This window comes from Pelophylax lessonae (assembly GCF_965119305.1).
Source record: "Pelophylax lessonae genome assembly, chromosome: 13".
Lineage (NCBI taxonomy): Eukaryota > Metazoa > Chordata > Amphibia > Anura > Ranidae > Pelophylax > Pelophylax lessonae.
This window is the reverse complement of record NC_138780.1, coordinates 3,395,470-3,411,013: the sequence shown is the minus strand read 5'-3', so window position 1 is coordinate 3,411,013 and position 15,544 is coordinate 3,395,470. Positions and strand designations below refer to the sequence as shown.

Sequence of the window (15,544 nt, the reverse complement as noted above, 5' to 3'; positions counted from 1 at the left end):
AGAGGAGAGGAGTAGAGAGGTAATTACAGAGGAGAGGAGAATATAGTGGAGAGGAGAATATGGAGGAGAGGAGAATATAGAGGAGAGGAGTGGAGAATATAGAGGAGAAGAGTAGTGAAGAGAATATAGAGGAGAAGAGTAGAGAGGAGAATATAGAGGAAAAGAGTAGAGAGGAGAATATAGAGGAAAAGAGTAGAGAAGAGAGGAGAAGAGTAGAGAGGAGAATATACAGGAGAAGAACAGAGAGGAGAATATAGAGGAGAGGAGCAGAGAGGAGAATATAGAGGAGAGGAGCGGAGAGGAGAATATAGAGGAGAGGAGCAGAGAGGAGAATATAGGGGAGAGGAGTAGAGAGGAGAATATGGAGGAGAGAAGTAGAGACTAGAATATAGAAGAGAGGAGTAGAGAGGAGAATATAGAGGAGAGGAGTAGAGACTAGAATATAGAGGAGAAGAGTAGAGAGGAGAATATAGAGGAGAGGAGTAGAGACTAGATTATAGAGGAGAGGAGTAGAGAGGAGAATATGGAGGAGAGGAGTAGAGAGGAGAATATAGAGGAGAGGAGAATATAGAGGAGAGGAGAATATGGAGGAGAGAAGAATATAGAGGAGAGGAGTAGAATAGAGTGGAGAATATAGAGGAGAGGAGTAGAGTGGAGAATATAGAGGAGAGGAGTAGAGAGGAGAATATAGAGGAGAGGAGTAGAGAGGTAATTACAGAGGAGAGGAGAATATAGTGGGGAGGAGAATATTGAGGAGAGGAATAGAGAGGAGAATATGGAGGAGAGGAGAATACAGAGGAGTGGAGAGGAGAATATAGAGGAGAGGAGTAGAGTGGAGAATATAGAGGAGAATAGTAGAGTGGAGAATATAGAGGAGAGGAGAATATGGAGGAGAGGAGTAGAGAGGAGAATACAGAGGAGAGGAGTAGAGAGGAGAATATAGAGGAGAGGAGAATATAGAGGAGAGGAGTAGAGTGGAGAATATAGAGGAGTGGAGTAGAGAGGTAATTACATAGGAGAGGAGAATATTGAGTAGAGGAGTAGAGAGGAGAATATAGAGGAGTAAAGAGGAGAATACAGAGGAGAGGAGAATATAGAGGAGAAGAGTAGAGAGGAGAATATAAGGAGATGAGTAGAGAGGAGAATATAGAGGAGAGGAATAGAGAGGAGAAGAGTAGAGAGGAGAATATAGAGGAAAAGAGTAGAGAGGAGAATATAGAGGAAAAGAGTATAGAAGACAGGAGAAGAGTAGAGAGGAGAATATAGAGGAGCGGAGAGGAGCAGAGAGGAGAATATAGCGGAGAGGAGCAGAGAGGAGAATATAGAGGAGAGGAGCAGAGAGGAGAATATAGAGGAGAGGAGCAGAGAGGAGAATATAGAGGAGAGGAGTAGAGAGGTGAGTAGAGAGGAGAATATGGAGGAGAGGAGAATATGGAGGAGAGGAGAATATAGAGGAGAGGAGAATATGGAGCAGAGGAGAATATGGAGGAGAGGAGAATATAGAGGAGAGGAGTAGAGAGGAGAATATAGAGGAGAGGAGAATATAGAGGAGAGGAGTAGAGTGGAGAATATAGAGGAGAGGAGCAGAGAGGAGAATATAGAGGAGAGGAGAATATAGAGTAGAGAGGAGAATATGGAGGAGAGGAGAATATAGAGGAGAGAAGAATATGGAGAAGAGGAGTAGAGAGGAGAATATAGAGGAGAGGAGAATATAGAGGAGAGGAGTAGAGAGGAGAATATAGAGGAGAGGAGTAGAGAGGAGAATATAGAGGAGAGGAGTAGAGAGGAAAATATAGAGGAGAGGAGAATATAGAGGAGAGGAGAATATGGAGGAGAGGAGTAGAGAGGAGAATATAGAGGAGAATATGGAGGAGAGGAGAATATAGAGGAAAAGAGTAGAGAGGAGAATATAGAGGAAAAGAGTATAGAAGAGAGGAGAAGAGTAGAGAGGAGAATATAGAGGAGAGGAGCAGAGAGGAGAATATAGAGGAGAGGGGAATATGGAGGAGAGGAGAATATAGAGGAGAAGAGTAAAGAGGAGAATATAGAGGAGAGGAGTAAAGAGGAGAATATAGAGGAGAGGAGTAGAGTGGAGAATATAGAGGAGAGGAGTAGAGAGGTAATTACAGAGGAGAGGAGAATATAGTGGAGAGGAGAATATAGAGGAGAGGAGTAGAGAGGAAAATATAGAGGAGAAGAGTAGAGAGGAGAATATAGAGTAGAGTGGAGAATATGGAAGAGAGGAGAATATAGAGGAGAGGAGTAGAGAGGAAAATATAGAGGAGAAGAGTAGAGAGGAGAATATAGAGGAGTAGAGTGGAGAATATAGAGGAGAGGAGTGGAGAGGAGAATATAGAGGAGAGGAGTGGAGAGGAGAATATAGAGGAGAAGAGTAGAGAGGAGAATATAGAGGAGTAGAGTGGAGAATATAGAGGAGAGGAGTGGAGAGGAGAATATAGAGGAGAGGAGTGGAGAGGAGAATATAGAGGAGAAGAGTAGAGAGGAGAATATAAGGAGATGAGTAGATAGGAGAATATAGAGGAAAAGAGTGTAGAGGAGAAGAGTAGAGAGGAGAATATAGAGGAGAGGAGCAGAGAGGAGAATATAGAGGAGAGGAGGAGAATATGGAGGCGAGGAGAATATAGAGGAGAATATGGAGGAGAGGAGTAGAGAGGAGACTATAGAGGAGAGGAGAATTTACAGGAGAGGAGTATTGAGGAGAATATGGAGGAGAGGAGAATATAGAGGAGAGGAGTAGAGAGGAGACTATAGAGGAGAGGAGTAGAGAGGAGAATATAGAGGAGAGGAGAATATAGAGGAGTGGGGTAGAGAGGAGAATATAGAGGAGAGGAGTAGAGAGGAGAATATGGAGTAGAGAGGAGAATATGGAGGAGAGGAGTAGAGAGGAGAATATAGAGGAGAGGAGTAGAGTGGAGAATATAGAGGAGAGGAGTAGAGAGGAAAATATAGAGGAGAGGAGTAGAGAGGTAATTACAGAGGAGAGGAGAATATAGAGGAGAGGAGTAGAGAGGAGAATATGGAGGAGAGGAGAATATAGAGGAGAGGAGAATATGGAGGAGAGGAGAATATAGAGGAGAGGATTAGAGAGGAGAATATAGAGGAGAGGAGAATATAGAGGAGAGTAGTAGAGTGGAGAATATAGAGGAGAGGAGAATATAGAGGAGAGGAGTAGAGAGGTAATTACAGAGGAGAGGAGAATATAGAGGAGAGGAGTAGAGAGGAGAATATAGAGGAAAAGTGTATAGAAGACAGGAGAAGAGTAGAGAGGAGAATATAGAGGAGAGGAGCAGAGAGGAGAATATAGCGGAGAGGAGCAGAGAGGAGAATATGGAGGAGAGGAGTAGAGAGGAGAATATAGAGGAGAATATGGAGTAGAGGAGTAGAGAGGAGAATATAGAGGAGAGGAGTAGAGAGGAGAATATAGTGGAGAGGAGAATATGGAGGAGAGGAGTAGAGAGGAGAATATAGAGGAGAGGAGAATATGGAGGAGAGGAGTAGAGAGGAGAATATAGAGGAGAATATAGAGGAGAGGAGTGGAGAGGAGAATATAAGGAGATGAGTAGATAGGAGAAAATAGAGGAGATGAGCAGAGAGGAGAATATGGAGGAGAGGAGCAGAGAGGAGAATATAGAGGAGAATATGGAGGAGAGGAGAATATGGAGGAGAGGAGTAGAGAGGAGACTATAGAGGAGAGGAGAATTTAGAGGAGAGGAGTATAGAGGAGAATATGGAGGAGAGGAGAATATAGAGGAGAGGAGTAGCGAGGAGACTATAGAGGAGAGGAGAATACAGAGAAGAGTAGAGAGGAGAATATAGAGGAAAGGAGCAGAGAGGAGAATATGGAGGAGAGGAGTAGAGAGAAGAATATAGAGGAGACTATAGAGGAGAGGAGAGGAGAATATGGAGGAGAGGAGTAGAGAGGAGAATATGGAGGAGAGGAGAGAATTCTTGAACATTATGGAGAGGAGTATGGGGGGGGGGGGGGGAATACACAGTATCTGACAAAAGTAAGTACACCCCTCCCATGTGACAACACTGAAGAAATGAGACTTTGCTACAATGTAAAGTAGTGAGTGTACAGCTTGTATAACAGTGTAAATTTACTGTCCCCTCAAAATAACTCAACACACAGCCATTAATGTCTAAACCGCTGGCAACAAAAGTCAGTACACCCCTAAGTGACAATCTCCAAATTGGGCCCAATTAGTCATTTTCCCTCCCCGGTGTCATGTGACTCGTTAGTGTTACAAGGTCTCAGGTGTGAATGGGGGGAGGTGTGTTAAATTTGGTGTTATCGCTCTCACTCTCATACTGGTCACTGGAAGTTCAACATGACACCTCATGGCAAAGAACTCTCTGAGGATCTGAAAAAAAGAATTGTTGCTCTACATAAAGATGGCCTAGGCTATAAGAAGATTGCCAAGACCCTGAAACTGAGCTGCAGCACGGTGGCCAAGACCATACAGCGGTGTAACAGGACAGGTTCCACTCAGAACAGGCCTCACCATGGTCCACCAAAGAAGATGAGTGCCGTGCTCAGCGTCATATCCAGAGGTTGTCTTTGGGAAATAGACGTATGAGTGCTGCCAGCATTGCTGCAGAGATTGAAGGGATGGGGGAGGAGTCAGCCTGTCAGTGCTCAGACCATACGCCGCACACTGCATCAAATTGGTCTGCATGGCTGTCATCCCAGAAGGAAGCCTCTTCTAAAGATGATGGACAAGAAATCCCACAAACAGTTTGCTGAAGACAAGCAGACTAAGGACATGGATTACTGGAACCATCTCCTGTGCTCTGATGAGACCAAGATAAACTTATTTGGTGTCAGATGGTGTCAGGCGTGTGTGGGGGCAACCAGGTGAGGAGTACAAAGACAAGTGTGTCTTCCTACAGTCAGGCATGGTGGTGGGGTGTCATGGTCTGGGGCTGCCGGCACTGGGGAGCTACAGATCATTGAGGGAACCATGAATGCCAACATGTACTGTGACATACTGAAGCAGAGCATGATCCCCTCCCTTCAGAGACTGGGGGGCAGGGCAGTATTCCAACATAACCACCCCAAACACCTCCAAGACAACCACTGACTTGCTAAAGAAGCTGAGGGTAAAGGTGATGGACTGGCCAAGCGTCTCCAGACCTAAACCCTATTGAGCATCTGTGGGACATCCTCTAACGGAAGGTGGAGGAGGGGAAGGTCTCTAACATCCACCAGCTCTGTGATGTCATCATGGAGGAGGGGAAGAGGACTCCGGTGACAACCTGTGAAGCTCTGGTGAACTCCATGCCCAAGAGGGTTAAGGCAGTGCTGGAAAATAATGGCGGCCACACAAAATATTCACACTTTGGGCCCAATTTGGACATTGTCACTTAGGGGTGTACTGACTTTTGTCAGATATTGTAGAGGAGAATATAGAAGAGTTTTGTTCAGAGATTTCTGGAGGAACTGATTGGTACATTATGAGGGGTTCCCACCATCCCTGTGCTGAGTTCCTGGGTCTGTACCCCCGCTGTGCCCATTATGAGGAGTTCCCACCATCCCTGTGCTGAGTTCCCGGGTCTGTACACTCGCTGTGCCCATTATGAGGGGTTCCCACCATCCCTGTGCTGAGTTCCCGGGTCTGTACACTCGCTGTGCCCATTATGAGGGGTTCCCACCATCCCTGTGCTGAGTTCCCGGGTCTGTACACCCGCTGTGCCCATTATGAGGGGTTCCCACCATCCCTGTGCTGAGTTCCTGGGTCTCTACACCTGCTGTGCCCATTATGAGGAGTTCCCACCATCCCTGTGCTGAGTTCCCGGGTCTGTACACTCGCTGTGCCCATTATGAGGGGTTCCCACCATCCCTGTGCTGAGTTCCTGGGTCTGTACACCTGCTGTGCCCATTATGAGGGGTTCCCACCATCCCTGTGCTGAGTTCCTGGGTCTGTACCCCCGCTGTGCCCATTATGAGGGGTTCCCACCATCCCTGTGCTGAGTGCCCGGGTCTGTACCCCCGCTGTGCCCATTATGAGGGGTTCCCACCATCCCTGTGCTGAGTGCCCGGGTCTGTACACCTGCTGTGCCCATTATGAGGGGTTCCCACCATCCCTGTGCTGAGTGCCCGGGTCTGTACACCTGCTGTGCCCATTATGAGGGGTTCCCACCATCCCTGTGCTGAGTTCCGGGGTCTGTACCCCCGCTGTGCCCATTATGAGGGGTTCCCACCACCCCAGTGCTGAGTGCCCGGGTCTGTACACCCGCTGTGCTCATTATGAGGGGTTCCCACCATCCCTGTGCTGTGTCCTATTTTGTAATCAGATTGGTTCTAATCCAAAACGATACAAAGTTTATATGTGAAGGAAACGTCCTCGTAAAGCTGTGACTTGAATCGGGCGTAGAAGAAACGTTCTCATTGGATCTGCTCAGACTCCATTGACCTGTATTGGGGTTTATTGGGGTGCCAAGGTTGAGATTGTACAATCAGGGGTTAGTTTGTGTGTCCGGATTTAGAGATCGAGTGTCGGGGATGAGGATGCGCCCCCACATGTATTGGTTGGACGCGGAGGAAACGTCCTCATCAGATGTTCAAGTTGATTGAGATGAACTTCCAATCAATCTTAGTGGAGTTCACATCTTGGGTGGTTCATGTTTTGGTGATGGGTTCACGTCTTGAGGGTTCATGTCTTGGTAGGGGGGGGGTTCACGTCTTAGGGGGGGGGGTCATGTCTTGGGAGGGTTTATGTCTTGTGGAGATTTACATCTTGGTGTTGGGTTCACATCTTGGGGGGTTCACGTCTTGGTTGGGTCAGATCCCGGGGGGGGAGTTCACATCTTGTGTGGTTTACGTCTTGGGTGGTTCACGTTTTGAGGGTTCTCGTCTTGGTTGGGGGGGGTTCACGTCTTAGGGGGGGGTCATGTGTTGGTGAGATTTACATTTTGGTGTTGGGTTCACGTCTTGGTGGGGTCAGATCCCGGGGGTGGGGGGAGTTCACATCTTGTGTGGTTCACATTTTGAGCGTTCACGTCTTGAGGGGGGTCATGTCTTGGGGGGGGGGGTTCATGTCTTGGGTGGTTTACGTCTTAGGGAGTTCACGTCTTGGTGCTGGGTTCACATGTTGGGGGGTTCATGTCTTGGTGGTGGGTTCAGATCCTGGGGGGAGGTTCACATCTTGGGTGGTTTACGTCTTAGGGAGTTCACGTCTTGGTGTTGGGTTCACATCTTGGGGGGTTCATGTCTTGGTGGTTTACATCTTGGGTGGTTCACATCTTGAGGGTTCACATCTTGGTGGGGGGGGGTTCACGTCTTCAGGGGGTTCATGTCTTAGGTGGTTTACGTCTTAGGGGGTTCACGTCTTGGTGCTGGTTGGGTTCTCATCTTGGGGGGTTCATGTGTTGGTGGTGGGTTCAGATCCTGGGGAGGTAACATCTTGGTTTGTTTACGTCTGGGGGGGGGTTCACATCTTGGTGCTGGGTTCACATTTTGGGGGTTCACGTCTTGATGGTGAGTTCAGCTCCTGGGAGAGTTCACGTCCTGTGTGGTTCATGTCTTGGGTGGTTCTCATCTTGGGGGGGGTTCATGTCTTTGAGGGGTCAAGTCTTGGGGGGGTTCACGTTTTGGTGTTGGGTCCAGATTTTGGGGGTTCAGGTCTTGGTAGTGAGTTCAGGTCCTGGGAGGGTTCACATTGTGTGTGGTTCATGTCTTGGGTGATTCACATTTTGGGGGGGTTCACGTCTCTGTGGGGGGGGTTCATGTCTTGGTGAGGGGGTTCATGTCTTTGAGGGGTCAAGTCTTGGGGGGGTTCACGTCTTGGTGTTGGGTTCAGATTTTGGGGGTTCAGGTCTTGGTAGTGAGTTCAGGTCCTGGGAGGGTTCACATTGTGTGTGGTTCATGTCTTGGGTGGTTCACATCTTGTGGGGGTTCACGTCTCTGTGGGGGGGGGGGTTCATGTCTTTGAGGGGTCAAGTCTTGATGGGGTTCTCCTCTTGAGGGGGGTTTACGTCTTGGAGGAGTCCTCCAAAATCAATCGCCTCATTTTTTTTTGCTCACGGGTCGGGGTGGGCAGAGGTGAAAGTTTGGCATTGATCCAGACATTACAAGGTTGTGTGGAGGTGGGGGGGATGCTGTATGTCTCAGGGGGCCCCCCTCCTCCCTCCACATATGCTGAGGGCCCCTTACCCCCCACCACTTCGGGTTTTGTCCCCGAATTACTGTACGCAATTAACATCGAAATAATATAGCGCTAATTTGGCGTCCAGAGGTTGTAAACCGGCTACAACTGGATGTAACCCCCCCTCACCCCCCCCCTTTCTCCCACGCCGGGAATCATGGGTAAAAAGTATGCATCCCCCCCTCCCCCCTCCTCCTTCTTTCCTTATTTTTTCTTGCCTTTTGTTTAATTTCACTGTAGGGTTATGATTGGTTGAATGGCATCCGTGTGCCCACTCTTAGGGCAGGCGTCCCCGGGAAAAGGAGGGGGCGGGGGGTGAAGAGAGAAGGGGGGGGGCCCCCCGATTGGTGTCACACTGTCTGTGCCGCCTACCTAACACAATCCTTACATCCGACTAAAATATATATATATATTTTCACCTTCCCCCCCTCCCCCCCCTTACTCCATTTTCCCGTGTCGCTCATCTTCCTCTTATATCTGCGTCCCCCCCCCCCCAACTCTCCCCCCCCCTTCCAAATCCTGCCCCACCGCCGTCTCAGCTGGATCACTGTGAGTATGCTGCGGAATGTGGGTTTTGGGGGGGGCGATTGAGAGAGGGGGGGGGGATGCCGTAACAAAACAGACACATCTGCCGTCTCGCTGGTCGCCGCCGCCGCGGGCCGCGCGATCGTTTGAGGTGAAATTGATTCTTTTGTTGGGAGGTAATTGCGTGCCCCCCCCCATCTTTTCTCCCCCCCCCCTCTTTTCATTCTGTGAATGGGGCCAGTCAGCTGACGGCGGCCTCGGATTGGCTCGGTGCCACTGCGCCGGTGCGCGAGCCGCGTGCGTCTTGTGTGTGTGTAAGGTAGAAGGCCCCGGCCGGCTCGGTGTAACGCACAGCCGCCCCCCCCCCCCTTCTTATGTGTGTCACCAAAGAAAGGGGGGGGGAGGAGGAGGAGGAGGGGGGCTTACGTTTCCTCTCCCCCCCCCCACCCTCATTCAGAAAGGGGGAGGGGGGATCTTTTTGGGCTGTCTGGCCCTTTGGAAGCCAGTCATGATATGCAAGGTAAATGCGACAATCCCTGGGGCCGGCGGGGGTGGGGGGGGGTGTAACGGGTGGGGGGGGCACGTTTTTTTTTTTTTTTTTGTGTTTTATTCGTTTTTTGTTCTTTTCATTTTCCTTTATTTATTTATTTGTGTGGAACGTCTCCTCGGCGCGGCGTGCCGGCGTAGCGTTGTGTATTGTCAGGCGAGCCCTGGAATGCGGTGCGATCGCAGGGGGGGGGGATGGTAATCCGGGACGGTGGATTTATTTTGAATATAAATTGGGGGGGGGTGTCTGGCGTTAATGGCGTTGCGGAGTCTGACGCTGTCGGCCATGTACGCTCCATTACCTGCGTGCGCCGCCGAGACGGCCCCCGGGGATTAATGCGTTTCGCTTCCCGGGGCGGCCCGTCTGGGGGGGGGGTAATCTGGCCGGGTTTTTACCTGGATTCACCCCCATTGCGCTGGGACGCCGCAGTTTCGGGCGCACGCCGTGCGGATCCTACGGGTACCGCCAGAGAAGAATCGCCCCGCGCTCGTTCAGCGCAACCGCAAGCAATTGATCGGGATCAGCATATGTGATCGGTCATTGATTAGGATCGCAAATTGTGATTGATCATTAATTATGATCACCGATTGTATTTGATCAGGATCAGTATATGTGATTGATCATTGATTAAGATCGCCGATTGTGATTGATCATGATCAGCATATGTGATCAGTCATTGATTAGGATCGCAAATTGTGATTGATCATTGATCAGAATCAATATTTGTGATTGATCATTGATTAGGAACTCCAATTGTGATTGATCAGGATCAGCATATGTGATTGATCATTGATTAGGATCACCGATTGTGATTGATCATTGATCAGGATCATCATATGTAATCATTGATTAGGATCACCATTTGCAATTGATCGGGATCAGCATATGTGATTGGTCATTGATTAGGCTTGCCAGTTGTGATTGATCAGGATCAGCATATGTGATTGATCATTGATTAGGAACTCCAATTGTGATTGATCATTGATTAGGAACAGCATATGCAATTGATCATTGATCAGGATCGCCAATTGTGATTGATCAGGATCAGAATATGTGATTGATCATTGATTAGGATCACCAATTGTGATTGATCAAGATCAGCAGTTGTGATTGATCATTGATAAGGATCGTGAATTGTGATTGATCATTGATCAGGATCAGCATATGTGATTGATCATTGAGTAAGCTCTCCAGTTGTGATTGATCATTAATTAGGATCTCCAATTGTGATTGATCATTAATTAGGATCTCCAATTGTGATTGATCATTAATTAGGATTAGCAGATGTGATTCATCATCAATAAGGATCACCTTTTATGACTGATCATTGATTAGGATCGAAAATTCTGATTGGTCAGGATCAGAATATGTGATTGATCACTGATTAGGATCGCAGATTGTGATTAATCATTGATCAGGATCAGCATATGTAATTGATCATTGATTAGGATCGCCAATTGGGATTGATCAGGATCAGCACTTGTGATTGATCAATGATTAAGATTGTTGATTGTGATTGATCAGAATCAGAGTATGTGATTGATCATTGATTAGGATCAGCAGATGTGATTCATCTTCGATTAGGATCGCCATTTGTGACTGATCATTAATTAGGATCACTGATTGTGATCGATCAGGATCAGCATATGTAAATAATTATTGATTAGGGTCGCCAATTGTGATTGATCAGGAGCAGCATATGTGATTATTCATTGATTAGGATCGCCAATTGTGATTGATCAGCATATGTGATTGATCATTGATTAGGATTGTCAATTGTGATTGATCAGGATCAGCATATGTAATTTATCATTGATTAGGATCACCATTTGTGACTGCTCATTAATTAGGATCGCTGATTGTGATTGATCAGGATCAGCATATGTGATTTATCATTGATTAGGATCGCCGATTGTGATCGATCATTGGTCAGTATCAGCATTTGTGATTCATCGATTAGAAATGCCATTTGTGATTCATTATTGGTTAGGAAAGCTGATTGTGATTGATCATTGATTAGGATCGCCAATTATGATTGATCAGTGGTCAGGATCGCCATTTGTAATTGATCATCTATTAGCATCATCGCTTATGAATGAGCAATGTTCTATCACAAACGGCGATCCTGATCATTGATCAGGATCAGCATTTGTGATTGATCATCGATAAGGATCGCCCTTTATGAATGATCAATGTTCAAACGCAAACATCGATACTGATCGATGGTCAGGATCAGCATTTGCAATTAATCATCATTTAGGATCGCCTTTTGCGATCGATCATTGATCAAGATCATCGTTTGTGATTGATCATTGATTAGGATCGCCAGTTGTGATCTATCATTGATCAGGATCAGCATTGCAGTTAATTGGTGATTAGGATCATCATTTGCGATTGATCAGGATCAACATTTCTGATTAATCATCAATTAGGATCGCCATTTGCAATTATTGATTAGGATCAGCATTTATGATCAATCATTGATTAGCATTACCCTTTGTTAATGATCAATGTTCCATCGCAATCAGCGATCCTGATCAATGACCAATCACAAAACGCAATCCTGATGATCATGATTAGCATTTGCGATTGATCATTGATTAGGATCAGCATTTGCGATTGATCATTGATTAGGATCAGCATTTGTGATTAATTATTGATTAGAATTTCCATTTGCGATTGATCATTGATTAGGATCAATAGTGTGGTTAATTGTCATTTAGGATCATCATTTGCGATTGATCAGGATCAGCATTTATGAATGAGTATTGATCAGCATCAGCATTTGCGATTGATCATTGATCAGAATCAGCATGTGAGATTAATCATCGATTAGGATCACCATTTGCAGTTAATCATTGATCAGGCTCAGCATTTGTGATTAATCATTGATTAAGATTGACATTTGCAATTGGTCATCGATCAGGATCAGCATTTGCGATTGATCATTGATTAGAATCAGCATTTGTAATGAATCATTGATTAGAGTTGTTATTTGCGATTGATCATTGATTAGGATCAGTAGTGTGGTTAATCATAAATTAGGATTGTCATTTGCGATTGATCATTGATCAGGATCAGCATTTATGAATGAGTATTGATCAGGATCAGCATTTGCAATTGATCAGAATCAGCGTTTGAGATCAATCATCGATTAGGATCACCATTTGCAGTTAGTCATTGATCAGGCTCAGCATTTGCGATTAATCATTGATTAGGATCGACATTTGCAATTGATCATTGATTGGAATCAGCATTTATGAATGATTATTGATCAGGATCAGCATTTGTGATGATTAATTGATTAGGATCGTCATTTGCAATTGATCACTGATTAGGATCAGCATTTATGAATGATTATTGAACGGTATTTGCGATTAAATATTGATAAACCATTTGCGATTCATGATCGATTAGGATCGCTGTTGTAATAGATCACTGATTAGAATCACCATCTGATAGCTCATTGATCAGAACCGTCATTGCCATTGATAATCTCACCAGACACATTCCACGGAATAAGAAATCTCACCGCCAGGTTTGAACATATATTGCGCTATTTTCTTTAATCTGGAACTTTTTTTTTTTTTGCAATTTTTATTGGGAACTTTTTTTAACTGCGTCCTGTCTTCTTCAGGGGAAAGGGATCGATCGATTGCGAATCAGTTTCTTTTAAATTCTCTGCATATTTAATTCTGGCGCATTGATTGCGATCTGAATGCATTCACGCGCTTTACGTTCCGATCTTTTGCACAGGCGTTAAAATGCGTTGCAGTAAGGCGACTGCATCCAATCGGCAGCAGGGCCCCCGATGTATGTGGTGTTGCGTCCAATCGGATGCAGTCGCCTTACTGCAATGCATGTTATCGCCTGTACATTACCGCAACGGAACGCTTGGATGTGATTGGGCCCCCTAAAAATCTGTTGCTTGGTTCTTTGACCGTTTTCGGTTTGATAATCCCCCCCACAGTGTCGTTATTCTGCCTGAGTATTGATCAGTCCCATCTCCAACCAAAATTAGACTCCCTATCGCCCCCTCGCCATGTTTTAAAGTCTTCGCCAGTCGCCATGCAGACACTTCACTCTCTTGCCGATTCCAGCCGTCGATCCAGCGATAGACATTTCCCAGCATGCCGGTCATTTCCAGACAATCATAACAATTTCCCATCGGCAGGGAATGAAAGATTTCAATGGCGGCGCATGTTTTTTTTTTTTTCCCCGGTCGCCTCTTTCCTCCCCCGTAGCATGTGTCACAACAAGGAACAGGTGCAGCGACCGCCTGTCGCCCCCATATTGGCTGTGGGCACCCTCTGAGGAGGAATGCGGAGGTTTAACCCCTTGCTTGCAGCGTCTTCCTATAGGAACGGTCTTCATCTGAGCACTGTTGGGACGATGGACTCCCGGTGAGCACCGGGGCGATGTAGGATGTAATTATCTGTCTGGAGGGTCTCGTTGGGTTTGGAGCTCTTCGCTGGTGTTAGAGGAGGATCGGTTTTCTTTGTAGTGGTCGGGGAGGATGTCAGTGGCAGCGGTTGGCGGATGGTTTGGTCCCGTATGAATTAGGATCCGAATGCATGGTACACTATATGGCTAAAGGTTTGTGAACACCTGACCATTACATCTTCATGGGCAGTGGTATGTGGACCCCTTTTATCCCATAACCAATGATATGTGGACCCCCCTCCATCCAATATAGCCAGTGGTATGTGGACCCCTCTCCAACCCATAACCAATGGTATGTGGACCCCCCTCCATCCCATAGCCAATGGTATGTGTACCCTCTCCTCCCCATCCCATGGCCAGTGGTATGTGGACCCCCTCCGTCCCATAGCCAATGTTATGTGGACCCCTCTCCATCCCATAGCCAATGGTATGTGGACCCACCTCCATCCCATAGCTAGTGGTATGTGGACCCCCCTCCATCCCATAGACAATGGTATGTGGACCCCTCTCCATCCCATAGCTAGTGGTATGTGGACCCACCTCCATCCCATAGCTAGTGGTATGTGGACCCCCCTCTATCCCATGGCCAGTGGTATGTGGACCCCTCTCCATCCCATAGCCAATGGTATGTGGACCCACCTCCATCCCATAGCTAGTGGTATGTGGACCCCCCTCCATCCCATAGCCAATGGTATGTGGACCCCTCTCCATCCCATAGCTAGTGGTATGTGGACCCCCCTCTATCCCATGGCCAGTGGTATGTGGACCCCCCTCCATCCCATAGCTAGTGGTATGTGGACCCCCCCCATTCATCCCATAGCCAGTGGTATGTGGACCCCCTCCATCTTATAGCCAGTGGTACGTGGACCCACCTCCATTCCATAGCCAGTGGTATGTGGACCCTCTCCTCTCCATCCCATAGCCAGTGGCATGTGGACCCCCCTCCATCCCATGGCCAGTGGTATGTGGACCCCCTCTATCCCATGGCCAGTGGTATGTGGACCCACCTCCATCCCATAGCCAGTGGTATGTGGACCCCCCTCCATCCCATGGCCAGTGGTATGTGGACCCCCTCCATCCCATGGCCAGTGGTATGTGGACCCTCTCCAACCCATGGCCAGTGGTATGTGGACCCTTCTCCATCCCATGGCCGGTGGTATGTGGACCCCTATTCTATGGCCAGTGGTATGTGGACCCTCTCCATCCCATAGCCAGTGGTATGTGGACCCCCCTCCATCCCATGGCCAGTGTTATGTGGACCCCCTCCATCCTATGGCCAGTGGTATATGGACCCTTCTCCATCCCATGACCGGTGGTATGTGGACCCCTATTCTATGGCCAGTGATATGTGGACCCTCTCCATCCCATAGCCAGTGGTATGTGGACCCCTAATCTATGGCCAGTGGTATGTGGACCCTTTCCATCCCATAGCCAGTGGTATGTGGACCCCTCTCCAACCCATAGGCAATGGTATGTGGACCCCTATTCTATGGCCAGTGGTATGTGGACCCTCTCCATCCCATAGCCAGTGGCATGTGGACCCCTCTCCAACCCATGGCCAGTGGTATGTGGACCCCTCTCCATCCCATGGCCAGTGGTATGTGGACCCCTCTCCATCCCATGGCCAGTGGTATGTGGACCCCTCTCCATCCCATGGCCAGTGGTATGTGGGCCCCCTCCAACCCATGGCCAGTGGTATGTGGACCCCTCTCCATCCCATGGCCAGTGGTATGTGGACCCTCTCCATCCCATAGCCAGTGGCATGTGGACCCCTCTCCAACCCATGGCCAGTGGTATGTGGACCCTTCTCCATCCCATGGCCAGTGGGATGTGGACCCCTCTCCATCCCATGGCCAGTGGT

General features: G+C 47.7%; 1 protein-coding gene across 4 annotated transcripts in view; it reads left to right on the top strand.

Moving 5' to 3' along the window:
• GATAD2B (GATA zinc finger domain containing 2B) overlaps window positions 1-15,544 on the top strand; it is a 63,448-nt gene that overhangs the window by 9,113 nt on the left and 38,791 nt on the right. Inside the window, exon 1 of one of the 4 annotated variants that reach the window (XM_082275153.1) lies at window positions 8,697-8,717. The exons of 2 other annotated variants lie outside the window; for them this stretch is intronic. The gene's annotated coding sequence lies outside the window, so the exon portion shown is untranslated. Of the gene's footprint in view, window positions 1-8,696; window positions 8,718-9,073; window positions 9,214-15,544 lie in introns of those variants that run through there. One more of the 4 variants, XM_082275152.1, reaches the window with a different exon arrangement.